The sequence below is a fragment of the Bison bison genome, unplaced genomic scaffold (assembly GCF_000754665.1).
Source record: "Bison bison bison isolate TAMUID 2011002044 unplaced genomic scaffold, Bison_UMD1.0 scf7180017864487, whole genome shotgun sequence".
NCBI classification, from domain to species: domain Eukaryota; kingdom Metazoa; phylum Chordata; class Mammalia; order Artiodactyla; family Bovidae; genus Bison; species Bison bison.
The window spans coordinates 8,426,566-8,445,476 of record NW_011495047.1 but is presented as its reverse complement, the minus strand read 5'-3'; positions in this window follow the sequence as shown (position 1 = coordinate 8,445,476).

Genomic DNA, 18,911 nt, shown 5'->3' with positions numbered 1-18,911 from the left:
GTTTGAGGGCAGTTGATTCAGTGTGCATCCTTGAAAGGGCCCCAGCTCCTCAGAAGGACATGCCTGTTCTGATGGAAGGAAACAGGGTAATGCTTTACAGTGGAAATGTGGCAGAAGGCAAGCTGCCCATGAGTTCTGGATCCCGCTTTCAAGGATACTTTACAAAGCTTGTGAATCGAAGAACTGCTGTCCATTAGACGTCTTGGAAAGTGAAAGAATTGTAATGTGTTCCAGACTTTAAAAATTATTTAACAAAAATTTAGATGCTTTAATGGTTCTATTTGTTAGATACGTTTTTTAATTTTTTGAACATTTAAAAAGTAGAGAGGAGAGTGTTTACACGTACCTATCACCCAACTTCAGCAATTCACAACTGACAGTCCTGTTTCTTCTAAAACCCTAGCCACTTTCCCACCCCACCTTACTCTGATTTTTTGTTGTTGTTATTCAGTTGCTAAGTCGTGTCTGATTCTCTGTGACCTCATGGACTGCAGCATGCCACACTCCTCTGTCCTCCGATATTTCCCAGGGTTTGCTCAAATCCATGTCTATTGAGATAGTGATGCTATCTAATCACTTCATCCTCTGTTATCTCTTTCTCCTTTTGCCTTCAGTCTTTCCCAGCATCAGGATCTTTTCCAGTGAGTCAGTTCTTCACATCAGGTGGAAAAAGTATTAGAGCTTCAGCTTTAGCAGTAGTCCTTCCAATGAATGTTCAGGGTTGATTTTCCTTTAGGATCAGTATTCAGGATTGATCTCCTTTCTGTCCAAGGGACTCTGAAGAGTCTTCTCCAGCACCACAGTTCAAAAGCATCAATTCTTTGGCTCTCTACCTTCTTTACGATCGAACTCTCACATCTGTACATGACCACTGGAAAAGCCACAGCTTTGACTATATGGACCTTTGTCAGCAAAGTGATGTCTCTGCTTTTTAATATGCTGCCTACGTTTGTCATAGCTCTCCTTCCAAGGAGCAAGCATCTTTTAATTTCGTGGCTGCAGTCACCATTTGCAGTGATTTTGCAGCCCAAGAAAATAAAATCTGTCACTGCTTCCACTTTTTCCCTTTCTATTTGCCATGAAGTGATAGGACTGGATGCCATGATCTTAGTTTTTTAATGTTGAGTTTCAAGCCAGTGTTTTCACTTTCCTCTTTCACCTTCATCAAGAGGCTTTTTAGTTCCTCTTCACTTTCTACCATTAGAGTGGCATCATCTGCATATCTAAGGTTGCTGATATTTCTCCTGGCAGTCTTGATTACAGCTTGTGATTCATCCAGCCAAGCATTTCTCATGATGTACTGTGCATATAAATTAAATAAGCTGGGTGACAATATACAGCCTTGTCATATTCTTTTCCCAATTTTAAACCTATCAGTTGTTCCATTTCCGGTTCTAACTTGCTTATTTTAAAATGAATCCCAAACTTTATATTATTTAATATTTTACAATCCACGAATATTTCAATATGTCTCTCAAATAGATTAAGGCTGTCTTTTTAAAAACATAACTACAATACTATTTGTTGTTGTTTAGTCACTCAGTCGTGTTCAATTCTTTCCAACCTTATGGACTGTAGCCCACCAGGCTCCTCTGTCCTTTGGATTTTCCAGACAAGGATGCTGGAGTGGGTTGCCATTTCCTCCTCCAGGGGATCTTCCCAACCCAGGGATCGAACTTGCATCTCCTGCAAGTCTCCTGCAAGTCTCCTGCATTGCAGGCAGATTCTTTTACTGCTGAGCCACAGTCCAAAAAAGTGGCGACTGTTTCTCCATTACTATCTGAGTTTCAGGCTGTTAGGGGAACCACTGATCCAAACCAATATTCACATTTCTCTGATTATAATTTCCTTTTTAAAATTACTTTATGTGAATAAGGATCCAAACAAGTTCTATACAGTGAGCCTAGTTAATATGTCTCTTTAATCACTTTTAAATCCTTCCCCTCTCTCTGTCAAATGTTTTGTTGAGAAAAATGGTCATTTGTTTAATAGAGTTTCCCACAGGTTGAAGTTTCTGGTTGCATCTGCATACTATGTTTGTCATTTTAAATACTTGTTGTATTTATTTGATCTTTTAACATCCTTAAGAGAATATTTGTGTAGTGATAAGCCACAGAAAATCAGTAACTGAGGAATGAAAGCAGGTAACACAATAAAACCGTCTTTGGGTGTGGTCAGATAGCAAAGAATGAGGCCTTTTGTGTTCTCTGGTGTTTATCAGGAACCCTGTGCAGGCCATTCCTGGGCAAATAAACAAATCCAGGCTCTGTTTTCTACTAGCTGGATTCCAGAAGTAGGTGTCACCTATTCATCTTTCAGCAAATATTGAATGTGTAGTGGATTAAAAGGATTCACTACAAGTTCTGCGTGTCAGGTATGAAATATATAGCCAATTTTCCAGTCTGGGTGGCTGACTTCTGACACAAAGCCAGTGAGGGGTGTCAGCCGTGCAGGCACGTGCTATTCTGGAAAAGGTTCCACCTTGGTCTGTGAAGCAGAATGGGAGCAGCTTCTGCCTTCCTCCTCTGCCCCTGGCTTTCTTCACCTCCTCAGCTCCCGTCACTTTCTAGGATGTCCCTTCCTCATTGTACCCCTAAGACCTAGCACAGGGGCTGCTGCTGCTTATGGATCCACGCCCAGCACTGAGCCAGGGAGGTTCTCCAGCTGCCAAGTGCGTCAAGATAGGCAGAGTCCCTTTCCTCCTTGAGGAGGCCTAATCTGGGGCAGATAATTACACAAATGTGAAATCGTAACAGTGACAATTGACAACTGTTAGGAAGGACAGAGGAACAGTGGGTGCCCCTCATGGGAGGTTTGACCTTGTTGGGAGGTCAGCGAAGTCTTCCGGAGCAGGCAGGGTTGAGCTCTGGCTGGAAGGAGGAACAGGAATGAACATGGAGTCAGTGAACCCTGGAAGGTGTCCTCTAGGTATGTGGACTCAGGGGTCACTGGTCACTTTGTGGAGAGCTGTGTCCAGGAGGGCTGGGGGCAGGAGGCCGCAGGGGTTAGGTGAGAGGGAGAGGCGGGAGCAGATGCCGAATCCATATAACTCTTTGGAGAAGTTTGTGAGGAGGGAGGAGGGAATAAATAGGCAGTGCAGGGAGGCCAATGAGGTATTTCTGGTTTTTACAGGAAAAAAGAAGACATAACCTAAGGGCCCTGAAATGACTGGAGGAGATGGGACACAAAACACCGGTGTGAGGATTAGCCGTGGATAAAGGGAAGGACAGCTTTCTCTATGGCAGTGCTATTGTATTAACTTTTTATTGTGAAAGTTTTCAAACATATGCAAACCTTTTGCTCTCAACTCACAGTAACAGATGCATAATTGAAACACAAGCTTTAAGAAACAGCAGATACTCTTGGGATATACAGTAGATGCTATTTTCTATTCTTTTTATTGTATTTTAAAATGTTGGCCAAGACCTGCTAATCAAACGGCAGTTTTAAGTTGATGTGTCAGTGGGAGAGGGTGCTGCTGCTGCTGCTAAGTCACTTCAGTTGTGTCTGACTCTGTGCGACCCCATAGACGGCAGCCCACCAGGCTCTGCCGTCCCTGGGATTCTCCAGGCAAGAACACTGGCTGCTAAGTCACCTCAGTCGTGTCTGACTCTGTGTGACCTCATAGACAGCAGCCCACCAGGCTCCCCCATCCCTGGGATTCTCCAGGCGAGAACACTGGAGTGGGTTGCCATTTCCTTCTCCAATGCATGAAAGTGAAGTCACTCAGTTGTGTCCGACTCTTAGCGACCCCATGGACTGCAGCCTACCAGGCTCCTCCACCCGTGGGATTTTCCAGGCAGGAGTACTGGAGTGGGGTGCCATTGCCTTCTCCGGGGAGAGGGTGCAGTTGTAGGTAAACTTGCATGTTTGATGAGTCTGACGGTGTCTGTGCTATCTGTGAGTGGGCAGCGGGGTCCTCTGCTGGGTGTGAAAGGAAAGAGGCACGAGGCATCTGAAAAGTAGGGGGAACGTTTGGATGCCTTGTGGGAAGAGAGAGAGTGTGTTGTCCAGAGAGGCAGGGCTGGTGGTGTGGATAGTCAGCAAATACTTGAGAATGAAGGAGCAACCTTCCAGGGGGCCATCTAGGCCAGACACTGACTCAGGGGATGGAGCACGGCTAGGGGCAGGGTAGAGGAGAGAGGCTGGCATGGAGAGCCTGAGCCTCAGAAGGCAGTAATTCCTGTGGCGGGGCTTCACTAGAAAGGTCTGAAAGCTTGACTCCTGTGGCCCCTCCTGCATTCCCTCCAAAATCTTCAGAAACTTATGTCAGTCTTCGAAGACCCACACTACCTGTCAGCAGATGACCTTAACCTACTCTTCTCGGGGGCTTCCTGATAGCTCAGCTGGTAAAGAATCCGCCTACAATGCAGGAGACTCCGGTTTGATTCCTGGGTCTGAAGTTCCCCTGGAGAAGGGATAGGCTACCCACTCTAGTATTCTTGGGCTTCCCTGGTGGCTCAGACAATAAAGTATCTGCCCACAATGCTGGAGACCTGGGTTGGGAAGATCCCCTGGAAAAGGGCATGGCCACCTACTCTAGTCTTCTTGCCTGGAGAGTCCCAGGGACAGCAAGGCCCCCAGAGAAGAATCTCACCTCACCTCCCTCTTATAACCTCTCTGTGAAGATCCACCCCTTTGCCTCTTCCCCTTCTTCAAGGCCAACACCTCCACCTGATCTTCGTCCCTCCCATTTCCTGGAACCTTGAGCCACCCCCATCCTCTCTTCAGGATCTTTAATGCTTCTTCTTTGGTTTCTCTTCTGAACAAGCAAGTTCCCTCCACTTAAAACAGTTTTCTTTTTGAGTGGAGGGAACTTGCTTGTTCTTTTTTCCCTCTTTTGTCAGTAGAATTTTTAAAATATATATATTCTTAAAATATTTATAAATAAATTTTTAAAAATTTATTTATTTACTTACTAGGCTGCCTCAGGTCTTAATGGCATTGTTTGGGCTGTTTGTTGTGGAGCGTAGGTACAAGCTTAGTTGCCTTGCAGCATGTGGGATCTTGGCTCCCCAACCAGGGATCGAACCTGTATCCCCTGCATTGGAAGGCAGATTCTTAACCACTGGACCACCAGGGAAGTCCCTATTAATAGACTTTTTATTTTATTCAACTTTTTAAAATAAATTTTGCGGGAGAGGTAATTGGGTTTATTTTTTTCCTGGCTTTCTTGAGATATATTGTGTGAGTTTAGGGGACTCATTGTGATGATTTGACTTGTGTGTGTGTGTGTGTTTATATTTGTATTTGTTGTTGTTGTTCAGTTGTTAAGTCATGTCCAACTCTTTGCAACCCCAGGGACTGCAGCATGCCAGGCTCCCCTGTCCTTCAGTCTCCTTGAGTTAGGTCAAATTCATGTCCACTTAGTCGGTGATGCCATCCAACCATATCATCCTCTTTCGCCCCTTTCTTCTCTTGCCCTCAATCTCTCCCAGCATCAAAGTGTTTTCCAGTGAGTCAGCTCTTCGCATCAGATAGCCAGAGTATTGGATCTTCAGCTTCAGCATCAGACTTTCATGATGGAAGGATCAGTCCTTCTTTTACTATATATATGACTGAGCCACTGTGGACGCGTGGATTGTTAACTGTGGGGCTTCCCTGGTGGCTCAGTAGTAAAAAAAAAACCCGCTTGCCAATGCCAGGGACTTGGCCTAGCGGGCTACAGTCCACAGATCGAAAAAGAGTCTGACCTGACTTAGGGACTCAACTACAACATTGTTAACTGTAGTCAACATGCTGTATGTTACATTTCCAGAACTTACTCATCTTGTAACTGAAAGTTGGTAACTTTCTGTTTATTTCTGGCTGCGTTGGGTCTTCATTTCTGTGCTTTCTCTAGTTGCAGGGAACTGGAGCTACTCATTCTTTCGGTGCATGGGCTTCTCATTGTGGTGGCTTCTCTTATTGAAGAACACAGGCTCTAGGTGCACAGGCTCCATAGTTGTGGCCCACGGGCTTAGTTGCCCCATAGCTGGGGAATCTTTCCAGACCAGGGATCCAACCTGTGTCTCCTGCATCAGCAGGCGGACTCCTATCCACTTTACCACCAGGGAAGTGCCTGGAAGTTTGTATCTTTTGACCCCCTCTGTCCATCTCCCATCCCACCCCTGGCAGCTGCCAATCTAGTCTCTGTTTCTCTGGGTTCAACTGTAACGACAGACTTTTAAGAACGGTCATCTACGTTTGCTGTGTTCAGATTCTCAATCTTATTCCCTCCTTAATCCCTTATCACCTGATTTCTGCCTCTGCTACTTCAGTGGGAAATCCCCATTCCCTCCTAATGTTCAAGTCCGTTGTTCTTTGTAGCTCTCAGCACTGGATAACCAGTCTCAGCACTGGATAACCCCTTCTCAGAGTACAGCTCCCTGGTTCTGTGTGTTCTCTCTCCATCCCTGATCACTGTTCTTCATCTTCTTTACCAGCTTCTCTCCACCTGTCCCCTAAGTATCCACGGGGCCAGATTTCTGTCTTGGTACCAGTTTCTAGTTCCTCTCACCTCCACTGGTGAGCTCCCCTCCTCCTCCCAGGGCACCGAGTCCTGTCCTTATGCTGGCTCCTCCTGCTTCTCTCCTGAGCCCAAACTTGGACTTCCAACACTTTTCTTGATATTTCTATGTCTCCATATTTCTGCTGTCCAAAATACCTATTTTAAGATGGCTTCAAAGGAAGTCCTTATTGTCCCAGTGATGTCCTTTTTCTTCGGTACGTAAGTTTCAATTTATTTCTGCGTAGGAAACGAACCCAAAACTTACTGGTTTGAAATAGCAGTAACTTATTTCTCACAATTCTGTGGGCTGAACTGGGTCTGGAGCCTCCAAGTCAGCCTCTCTCATATGTCTGCAGCCTTACTGCACCTCGTCCCCTCCACCCAGCCTGTCTCCTGCTTCAGTCTCCTTCCTAACATTGCTATTGGGCTCCAGCTTTGCATGGTGGCTGGCTTCCCAAGGGCCAAAAGTAGGTGCCACCAGGTCTCTTCAGGCTTGAGCCGGAATTGGTACAATGTCACTTCATTTGATCAAAGCGCATCACAAAGCTGCCCAGATTCAAGACAAGGAGAAACAGACTCCACCTTTTGATGGGTGGAGCACAGGTCTTCCGAGGAGCGGGGGGAATTGTTGGCAGATCGTAACTCTTAGCAGATAATATGGCACATTGTATATAAATAATTTTGTGAACTCTCATATGGCGTGTACTTGTGCCAGTCAGTGGCTGAGCATGTACACCTATTACTCCTTTCAGCCTTCGCAACATCCCTGTGATAGAGGTACTACTTGTTACCCGCATTGAGCAGGTGAAGGAATGAGGTGAAGGTGACTTCCTTAGGACGGAGAGCGAGTAAGAGGTGACGCTAAGACTTGAATCGAGGTGGGACTTCCCTGGCGGTCCAGAGGTTGGGGCTTTGCCTTCCAGTGCCAGGGGTGTGGATTCCATCCCTGGTCAGGGAGCTATGGTCCCACATGCCTCTTGGCCAAGAAACCAAAACATAAAACAGAAGCAATATTGTAACAAATTCAGTAAAGACTTTTAAAAAATGGTCCATATCAAACCAAACCAAAAAAAAAAAAAATCGAGAAAAAAAGACTTGAATGGAGGCCATCAGGTTCTTTTCATACCCCTGTCTGGTTATGATACTGCATCTGGTCACAATCGTCACACCACAGTTGTAGTCTTCTGAACAGGAAATCAGTCATCCACAGAGCCTCATTCCTCCTTACGGGACCACCAAGCCTCCAAACACTCTCGATTCCCTCCCTCTCTCTCTGGGTCTTTTGTCTCAGCCAGCCCCCTGTCTTCAGGCCTGAGCCCCCTCCTCATCTTCTTCCGGGTGGGCTATTGCTCTAGATCCCCATCTGGTCCCTGACCACTGGGCCTCCCTGACCTCCCCCGCTGCTCCGTGCCTCAGCCACTCACTGCCCTAAAATTCAAGTTGTTTGTGTTACTTTACCTAAAGTTTGCCCTGGCTCTCAGTTGTCTGATGCTGTTCAGAGTCTTTGGTGAGGACGCCTGGCCCCTCACGACCTGTCCCCAGAATGCCTCTCCCGCTCATCTCCCACCATTGCTATCACCCCAGTCATACCATTCTCTGCCGTTACACCCACACTTGTGCTCCTTCACTTCCACTTATTCCTGCCACACTTATTAAATCAGCCCTGACTCTGTGCTAGGCACTTCCCGGGGATGGAGGTGCTATACTGATGAACACACAGACAGGTCACCCTCAGAGCTTACAGAGGACCTGTGGGATGCAGACGATCACCAGGTGGGGGATAGATGCTATACTGGGAGAAATCTAGGCGCTGAGCTCACAGAGGATCACCTGCCCCAGAACAGGGGCATCGAGGGAGGGAGTGTCTGTTAGGAAGTCTAAGCTGGATCTTAAAGAATGAGTGTCATCAGACCAGGTGAAGGGAGAAAGCAGAATTGCTCAGGTACTGTTCTGGGTGCAGGAAATACTGCAGTGAATGAGACAGAAAGACCCTGGCCTCAAGCCAGGATAGCTCCAGGGCCTCTGATGGCAGAGACTGGGCTTCCCCGGGGAACCTGTCAGATGTGTTGGACTAGTGCAGTGTTCTCAGCCGTGGCTGCACACTAATATCACAAGGGGAGCTTTAGAATCCCCGAATGCTCGGGGTCTTCCCCTGAGTAATTCAGTCACAGTGTCTGGGAGTGGGACTGTGATATTGGGGTTTTTTTTAAAGCTCCCCAGGTGGTGGTGCTGGGCAACCAGGCTCATAAGCCACAGCTTATGAGGAACTGAAGATCAGAGATGAGGTTAGGAAGGTGAGCAGAGGCCAGACCGCCAAGGGTCCTGTAAATCCTGTTAGGGGGCTTGTCTTAATCAGGAAGGCACTAGGATCTAGTGAAGGACTTAAGCAGGATAATGACAGTATCAGGTGGTTCCCGCCAACCTGTGGCTACCCTCCCCCGGCCCCCGCCTTAGAGATTCAGTCTAGATGCTCTGCGCTGAGTGAATTCAATGGAGCAAAAGTAAAGTGATGTCCATTTGGAGGCTGCTGCAGGAGCCAAGGAGAAATGGTGGTGCTGGGCTGCCGTGAAGGGAGTGAGGATAGAGAAGGAAGGGGAGATGTCTGAGAGACTTAGAAGGAGACTAGACAGGACTCAGGGACTCACTGGAGGTAAGGGCTAGAGGAGGGCAAGGAGTTGTGGAAGGTCCCGGCGTGGGGAGCTGGGTCTGTAATGGGCTTGGTGCCGGGATGAACGGGTTTGGAGAGAGAGCTGATGGGTCCACATGGGACCTGCTTCCTGCTCCCTTGTTCCACTGCCTGCAGTCTTGTGCCTTTTCTTCTCTGTGTGACAGGGCACCTGTCTCCCACAGAGCTGTTTTACACATCTCCTCTTCCAGGAAGCCTACCTGGATCCTCCCCTCCTTTGGCTCTGGGTGAGTGTCCAGGTGTAAAGTCAGTATCCTGCCTGTATTTTTAGGTATCCACTCTATAGCTTGGGCTCCTTCAAGGAGGGATGTGTTTTATTCTGTGCCTAACACAACACCTGATACATGTTAATAAAGGCTTGTTAAATTGAATAAGGATGGATGGAGAGTTGGGCCAGAAGCAAAGCTTCTCCTAGGAGTGTGAATGGAAGTGGGTCGGGGGCTTGCTGTTCTCGTTCCTAGGGTAAAGAATAGAAGGAGTCCGGAGGCAGAGAAGAAGATGTTTGCTAAGCTGATCAGGAAAGAGACCTAGTTAAAGAGGTACCAACCTGCTGACTCTAAAATAGAGTGTTATATTTAGTAAGCTATCTGAATTGTCTTTTTTTTCTTATCAAGGTATAGTACTGTATAATATATAGATTTCAGGTGTACAACGTATTGATTTGCAGTTTTTAAAGATTATATTCCATATATAGTTATTATAAAACATTGGTTGTATTTTCTGGGATGTATAAGATATCCTTGTAGCTTATTTATTTTATACATGGTAGTTCATGCCCCTTAACCTCCTACCGTGTCTTGCCCCTCCCTACCCCCTTCGCCCCATTGGTAACTACTAGTTTGTTCTCTAGATGTGTGAGTCTGTTCTGTTATATTCCCCAGTTTATTTTTTTAGATTTCATATATAAGTGATGCCATGCACTATTTGTCTTTCTCTGTCTGACTTACTTCACTAAGCATAATACCCTCCAAGTTCTTTCATGTTGTTGAAAATAGCAAAATTTTATTCTTTTTTATGGCTGAGTAGTATTTCATTGTATGTGCACGTACCCACGTGTGTACGTGTGTTTATCACATCTTCTTATCCATTCGTCTGTTGACGGATGCTTAGATTACTTCCACATCTTGGTTATTATAAATAATGCTGTTATAAACATCATTTGAGCGCACGTATCTTATAAATTAATGATCTCATTTTTTCAGACGTATCCCTAGGAGTAGTATTGCTGGGTCATATAGTAGTTGCAGTTTTAGTCTTTTGAGGCACCTCTATTCTGTTTTCCATGGCGACTGCACCAATTTACATTCCTACCAAAGGTTTGAGTTTTTTAACGTAGTTTCAAATTTCTCTCATGTCAAAAGTCACATAAATCTCTTAAAGCCTTTCTGCATTCATTCTGTTTTTGATGTTTCTTCCTGCCAGGGAGGTGTGATTGTGGCAATAAGTAGATCTGAGTTTAAATTCTGATTACTTGCTATGTGACATTGGGCATGATACTTAATTTCTCTGAACTCAGTTTCCTCCAACTGAAAGGTTGAGATAAAGAGGAAGATATATTTCTCCTGGAATGGTTGTGATGTTAAAGTAGAGGGTGGGAAAGCACCAAGTATTGGGCTAGGCCTGTGGTGGCTCCTCAACAATTGTTCCCTTCTGCCTTCCAGTCACCAGCACTTGGTCCCTTTGCACTTTTCAGCACTCAGGGTCAAGGGTAGAGCCAGAATTTGTTGTGTGTACTAAGATTTTCTCATAAAGGACCCTGTAATGATTCTCCTAGGGACAGGTGTCTGGCCTGTCTGCAATTCTGGGGGATATATGGGTAGAATTTACATGTAAATAGAACTTCCCTAGTGGCTCAGATGGTAAAGAATCTGCCTGCAGTGCAGGTGACCCGAGTTCAATCCCTGGGTTGGGAAAATCCCCAGGAGAAGCAAATGGCAACCCACTCCAGTATTCTTGCCTGGGAAATCCCGTGGACAGAGGAACTTGGCAGTTCATAGAGCTGCAAAAGGTCAGACACGACTGAGTGACTAACCCTTTCACTTTTCACTTTACATGTAAGTAGTTGCTGCAAAAGAAAACCAAAGAATTCTACAAAGTCAGAGCTGGGCAAGTCCTGAGGGATCCTCAAATTCTAGGACAAAAACTGGCTTATATAGTAAAAGGGAAAAATGAGGCTATGTAATTTTTTTTTAAGTGATGATTCATTCAGTTTATAGAATTGTGAGATCATTTGCTTTTTTTTTCAGTTTCTTTTATGAAAGCCTTTTTTATCTGTGAAATCTTCAGTTTTGAGAACCACTGATCTAATCTTACTTCACTTTACAGATAAGGGAACAGGCGATGTAACATTAATGGAACGTGAAGTATTTTCACAACCTCTAAGATCTTATTTGACTGCAGGCGCCATGAGGGCTGTAGTTGTGTCTCCTGTTTTTTTTTTTACACCCCATAGTCTCTGCACATGGGCAGATCATGCCTGGCGTGGAAAGCTCACTGTAATTATCTGTTGGAGGAATAATTGACATACTCAGCCCAGACACTCCAGAATCCTAGTTTGTAATGATATTTATTGTTACTAATGGAACCAGTAAACTCCTTGTGGGATCCTCTGTCCTCTGTCACCCAGCAGGGCAGGTGTTCAGTGAATGAGCTCCCAGGTCACACAGAGTTCAGGCACGTCCAGGAAAAGATAACCCAAGAACCCGAAGGACAGCAGGAGCCTTCCCTCGTATTATCTCATTTAATCTTCACAGTCACCTTGCCGGGAGGGTAATAATTTCAAGCAGCACAACTTCAAAATTCTTTACAAGATACAGCCAGATTTTATTTTTAAAATCTATTTATTTGTTTTTGGCTGGGCTGGGCTTCCTTGCTGTGCACAGGCTCTCTCTGGGTGTGGTCAGCAGGCGCTACTCCTTGTTGGGTACATGGCTTATTGTGGTGGCTTCTCTTGTTGCAGAGCACAGGCGGGTTCAGCAGTTGTGGCGCCCGGGCTCAGTTGCTCTTGAGCATGTGGGATCTTCCCAGACCAAGGATCCAACCTGTGTCCCCTGTATCAGCAGGCAGATTCCTCTTCACTGTACCACCAGGGAAGTCCCAGAAGATACAGCCAAATTTTAATTTCCAAACAGATGTGCATTTTTAAACACTGCACATGGAAGGTGGGTGGGTGAGGTCAATACCTTTTCAACCTCCATTTTTTTCTTCTTCAGTATAAGGGGAATAATGATCCACAATGTTTTGAGATGGGTTTTTGTAGAAATGCTCATTTGCTGAGATAAAATGCTTTTAAAATGTCCTGGAAGTTGAAAGTTAAAAGAAGCAAAAATATTATTCCTCTTCAACTTTTCTGCCTAGAAGTTGAAAGTTTCTCTCCTTTAGATAGAATTTTATTATTTTCTACAAAGCACCACTTTTCTGTGAAATATCATATGCTTTCAAATTGCAAGTTCCAACATAATAAGGTCATGAAATCTGTTTAGTGGATAGAGGTCTGCATTAAAAAAAAGACGAAATAAAATGGAAAATGTCACAGTGCAATGTATTGCATAAGTAGGCTTATAGTATACATATATATTTTACATATACATATGTGTTACTTGCAGGATAAAATGTATTTCTTTTTAGAGTTTATGGTCAAAAAAGTTTGGAAAAAAGGGTTTGGTGATGATGCTTTGCACATTATGGTTCTGAGATGTGCTCATTGACATGGATAAAGGGATGTCATGTGTCATTAGGATGTGGCGGCAGTCCGGAAATGTGGCTGCACAGTCGGAATCCTTTTGTGCTGCAGATACTTCCTCCTCCTTCATTTCTCAGGATAATGCATGTTTGCTTACAAAATGTGAAAGATGCCAACTTGGACATGGAAACAATGGCACCTACTGTTCAGGACCATGGGTGTGTGATGGGAGCTACCAGATAAGGCACGTGTGTTTGACAAGTGTGAGTTCTGCTCTCCAGGAGGGATCCAGTGGTCCCTAACCTGTGGTAATTTGAAATTTGTTGTTACCGTTGTTCAGTCGATAAATCGTGCCTGACTTTGCGACCCCCTGAAATGCAGCACAGCAGTCTTCCTTGTCCTTCACTGTCTCCTGGAGTTTGCCCAAACTCATGTCCATTGAGTCAGTGATGCCTGATGCCATCCAACCATCTCATCCTCCCTGGTCCCCTTCTCCTTTTGCCCTCAATCTTTCCCAGCATCAGAGTCTTTTCCAATGAATCAGTTCTTCACATAATGTGGCCAAAATATTAGAGTTTCAGCTTCAGCATTGGTTCTTCCAGTGGACATTCAGGGTTAATTTCCTTTAGGATTGACTGGTTTGATCTCCTTACAGTCCAAGGGACTCTCAAGAGTCTTCTCCAACATCACAGTTCAAAAGCATCAATTCTTTAGCGCTCAGCCTTCTTTATGGTCCAACTTTCACGTCCATACATGACTACTGGAAAAACCATAGCTTTGACTATATGGACCTTTGTCAGCAAATGCAGCAGCAGCAGCAGCTCTTTAATAGGAGAAGGCAATGGCACCCCACTCCAGTACTCTTGCCTGGAAAATCCCATGGACAGAGGAGCCTGGTAGACTGCAGTCCATGGGGTCTCGAAGAGTCCGACGCGACTGAGCGACTTCCCTTTCACTTTTCACTTTCATGCATTGGAGAAGGAAATGGCAACCCACTCCAGTGTTCTTGCCTGGAGAATCCCAGGGATAGCGGAGCCTGGTGGGCTGCCATCTGTGCGGTTGCACAGAGTCGGACACGACTGAAGCGACTTAGTAGTAGTAGTAGTAGTAGTAGTAGTAGCTCTTTAATATGCTGTCTGTGTTTGTCATAGCTTTTCTTCCAAGGAGCATCTTTTAATTTCATGGCTGCAATCGCTGTCCACAGTGATTTTGGAGCCCAAGAAAATAAAATCTGTCACTGTTTCCACTTTTCCCCTTCTATTTGCCATGAAGTGATGGGACTGGATGCCATGATCTTAGTTTTGTGAATGTTGAGTTTTATGCCAGCTTTTTCACTCTCCTCTTTCACTTTCATCAAGAGGCTCTTTAGTTCCTCTTCACTTTCTGCAATAAGGGTGGTGTCATCTGCACATCTGAGGTTATTGATATTTCTCCCGGCAATCTTGACTGCAGCTTGTGCTTTATCCAGCCTGGTATTTTGCATGATATACTCTGCATATAAGTTAAGTTAAGCAGGGTAACAATGTACAGCCTCGAGGTACTCCTTTCCCAATTAATTTGCTGAGGCACTGATCTGAGCACATCCCAGGCCTGTGGGTGGAGAGAGACAGTGATTTAGCTTCTGAGGGAGCCACGCCTCCTACCCTCCCTCTGCATTCTACGGAGCTTGTGAGGTTTTCTAATCTTTGTCGTTTTTGGTTTTTTTTTTTGGCGGGGTGGGGCCAGGGGGGATGGAATATAATTGCTTTACAATGTTGTGTTAGTTTCTCTGTACAGTGAAGTGAATCAGCTATAGTACACATATATCCCTTCCCTTTTGGACCTCCCTTCCACCCTACCCCCCATCCCACCCCTTTAGGTCATCACAGAACCCTGAGCTGAGCTTCCTGTGCTTTACAGCATGCATGCATGCTCAGTCCTGTCCAACTCTGTGACCCCATGGACTGTAGCCCGCCAAGCTCCTCTGTCCATGGGATTTTCCAGGCAGGAATACTGGAGCAGGTTGCCATTTCTTACTCCAGGGGATCTCCTCAGCCCAGGGATCGAACCAGAGGCTCCTGCTTTGGCAGGTAGTTTCTTTACCCCTGAGCCACTAGGGAAGCCCTGTTCTTTGTCTTGTCATTGTTCAGTTGCTGAGTGGTGTCCAGCTGTTTGCAACCCTATGGACTGTAGCACACCAGGCTTCCCTGTTCTCCACTATCTTTGTCTTAAGAGCACAATTCTCTTAAAGTAATAAAAAGTTGGTTTTTGTGTGAAGAATGACCACAAAGTGAGAGGTGAAGTTTGAGTAAAACTCTGGATTGTGAAGATAAGCCAAGAAAGATGACCTCTTGACAAAGTTGCGATTTTCCCAGAAAACAAAAGTCACCGTGAGAGTTCCCAGGTTCTGCAGGTTGGTGATTCCTGGTGCTCTGTGTATGCAGCTCTAAAGACTGTCAGGAGCAGGGTTACCCTGGTGGCTCAGACAGTGAAGAATCTGCCCGCAATGAGGGAGATGGTCAAGGCTCTGTGCAATATGCTTGGATGCCTTGTTAGAACCTGTAGGGAAGCCTTGATTTGAGGCAACATTCATTTAGCATATAACCTCTGGAAGATAGAAATTTAGAGGGTAGAAATCTTCACTTCTGTTTAAAAAGAGGAGAAAACATGCTCTTTTTTTTTTTTTTTTGTCTTTTACTGATTAATTCCAGATACTTTTTGACCCATTGCATTAGGAATGACTGTGTTATGTTCTCTGCTATGATCTTTGAATCTTTAGGACAGACCTGCCCATCTCAGGTCTGCCCAGAGCTGAGTCCTTCCCACAACTCTGGGAGGGAGAGGGAGAGCTGGGGACAGGAGACGGATTATCAGTGGACAAATCAGGACCAAATTCTGGATGGATGGATTCAAATCCTTCCTTTGCAGGTAGCTGCTGACTCTTTTGAAAGGACACTGAAGTCACTGGTGGGTTGAGCCATGTGCCCTTATTCTAAACCATATAAACTAGGTAACTGGAGGGTCACCCCCATCCCCATTCTCCAGAAGTTGTTATCCTAAAGCTTGCATTAGGATAACAATCTAATATGCATAGGATAACCTAATCCTATGCATTCCATAAGGTACCTGTGAGTCATAATTGCAACTGCAGAAAGAGGGAGAAAGAGAAGAAAGGAAAGTGGCATGTTAGTTTATCAGGATATGAGAAATCACACCTCGATTTTTATTTAAAAGAAAAAAAAGTTAGGCTGAGATTCATTCATTCATTGCTGCATGACGGACGTCAGCAGGAGTCTGACTGCTTTTTCAGCTCTGCACCTGCAGAGGCTAGGTGGACACCTCTCCTGACCATCATCAGATCCAGGGGAAACTTGTTCCTGCCACCTGACTGACTGTCATTGATTTGGTGGCCATTTGTTGAGCGCCTGCTACCTCCAACATCAGCCAGGTGCCTGGATACAGAAAACATGCAATGAATGTTAAAGTGTTTATGCAAGATGCTTTTTTCGGCCTTGAGATGAAGGGAAGAGAAAAATGAACAAAGCCTAGTCTCCTTGAGGCTCACGATCCAGAGATAGACAAGAAGACAATTAATTATAAGTCAGGTCAACCCCAGTGTGGGTTATAAAGGAGAGAGAGGAATTCCATGGAAGTACAAAGAGAAGAGAGAGGAGGGCAGAAAGAGGAGTGGACTGAGAGAAAGTGGGTGGAGCAGGTGCCCAGAGGAAAGCGCGCCAGCAAGGGCAGAACTGGCACCGAGCAGGGCAGACACCAGTTGTACTTGAGGAGCTTGGGGTAACGCCAGGCAGCAAGAAGGAGTCAGGAGAAGTGTCGAGGTGTGTGGTGGAAGATGGGGCTGGAGCCTGCAGTTATTCCCAAGGCACCAGGAACCATCAGAGGTTTTGAGCAGGGAGCAAGGCATCGGGTGCTTTGTGTTTTAGGAAGAGAAGTTGAAGAGGATGGATTGAGGCAGGATGAGTGCCATGGGGAGGCTCCTGCAGTGGGTCACTGGATGAATGACAGGGCTTGGCCGAGGGCAGTGGAAATGAAATGGAGGTTACGCCGGAATGATTTGTACTCGAAAGCCAATCTGTGAATTTATAATGGGCATGAACCTACCCAACCACTTGAATGATTAGGTCAGCTGGCCAGAACACAGCTTTTTAAATTGAAGTACATTAATAATCAAAGGATTATTCGGTGAAAGTGGAGTTAAGGGAAAAGGAGTTTAATGGTCTGAACAGACCTTCCACTCGATCTATCGCTGTCTTTGCATAGCGGTAGTTACACAGCTGAAGTCTCTGGTGAGTTGTTACTCTTCTCTGGAAAGACCCTTGGCCCGCAGGAGGAACTGCTCCCCTGGCCAGAACTGGAGAGAGGCCGTATTCGAGGATCTTTTGGTTTCAAGAAAAGGAACTCACTCATCAATGAGCAAATAAAATGGGAAATAATTATAAGGAAGGGGAATCTTCCACCCCAAATACTAGAAAGGGGCCAGACTTTCTGGGGCTTAGAAAATCCCAGGTCCTTTCTCCTTCCCACTTCCTTCCCTCTACATCTGCTTTCTTCTGGACACATTGGCCTTTCTGTTCCCATTCACTTGCATGGACCCCATTATAACTGCCCCCAAATGGTGGTCTTGACCCCTAGTCAGACTTACAGTCCGCTCCTCACACCTGACCCAGTTTCTGTGTCTCAAGTACTAAAACTTGAAGAGAGGATCCCATTGTTCCAGCTTGGATCAGGGACCTTTCCCTTACCTAGTCAGGCCGAAAATGTGACATGATAGATTCTTAGAGGAAAAAAAAAATGGTAGTCAACCCTGGATAACTCTAGTGTACTGGCATTATTGTTCAGCTCTGTTCACTGATTCAGTATACTGGTTGTCTTTTGCTGTATAACAGAGTACTCCAAAACCTAGCACCTTAAATAATAAGTGTTTATTATATTATATACCCAGTTCTGTGAGTCCAGAATCCAGGGACAGCTTACCTGGGTGTTTCTGCCTCAGAGTCTCTCATGAGGTCGTCGTCACTATTCCGTGAGGCTGTCACCATTTGAAAGGCGGGCTGGGGGCTGACCTGCTTCCGTGACAGGAAGGAAGCCTCCTTGCCTCACTGGCTGCTGGCTGGTGACCTCAGTTCCTTGGCATGTGGGTGTCTCCATAGGCTAGGTATCCTTAGGACATGGCAGCTGGCTTCCCCAAGAGCGACTGTTCCAGAAGGAGCACCTAAGATGGAAGCCGCAGCCTTTTATAACCTAATCTCAGAAGTGATGATCACTAGCGCCCTGTTCTGTTGGTCACACAGACCAACCCTGGTACAATGTGGGCGGGGGATACACAGAGGTGGGGATACCAGGAAATGAGGCTCCTTGGGAATCACCTTGAAGACCCGTTACCATATTCAGTCAGCAGACAGTGATTTCGTGCCTACATGTGCGCCAGGTGCTAGAAACGGAGAGCTTGTCACACAGAGTTTCGTCCCTGAGGAGCTCAGTGTCTGGTGGGGGAACACCTTATAAGAACACCATCATGTGTCCCCTGAGCCGCCACACTTAGCCTCATGAGATTCACATCTTTTCACAGCAGTCTCTTATTTAACTGTCCTCAAGTAGATCCCTTGTTTGCCCAGATGGAGTTTTGGTTTGCTTTTTTTAAGTCACAGCCACAGTAAGAAATACATTTTATGTCACAAACCAGTACATACATAGACACATTTATATTGGAAACAAATTTCACAGAAGAGTTTACACCCTCACTGCCTGCAATATATTCAAATATTTCCTATTCTAGGCAATTTCATTTTTTGCAAAAGTTGGTCACAATCTCATGGATTTCATAGCCTGTCGCGTTGTGACCTGCCGAGTGGAAAGCAGTAGTCTAAAGAAGTCCAAACTCTCTGCCACTCACAACAAAGCCCCTCACCATCTACCTGTCTGCAGCTCCCCCCCTCATTCATAGTTAACAATGACACCCTGCATAAGGCTCCTCTACCTGGAGCTGTCTCCTCTCCTTCCCCACATGGTTTGGAGAACTCTTATTCATCCTTTAAAACCCAGCTTTAAAGTGAGAC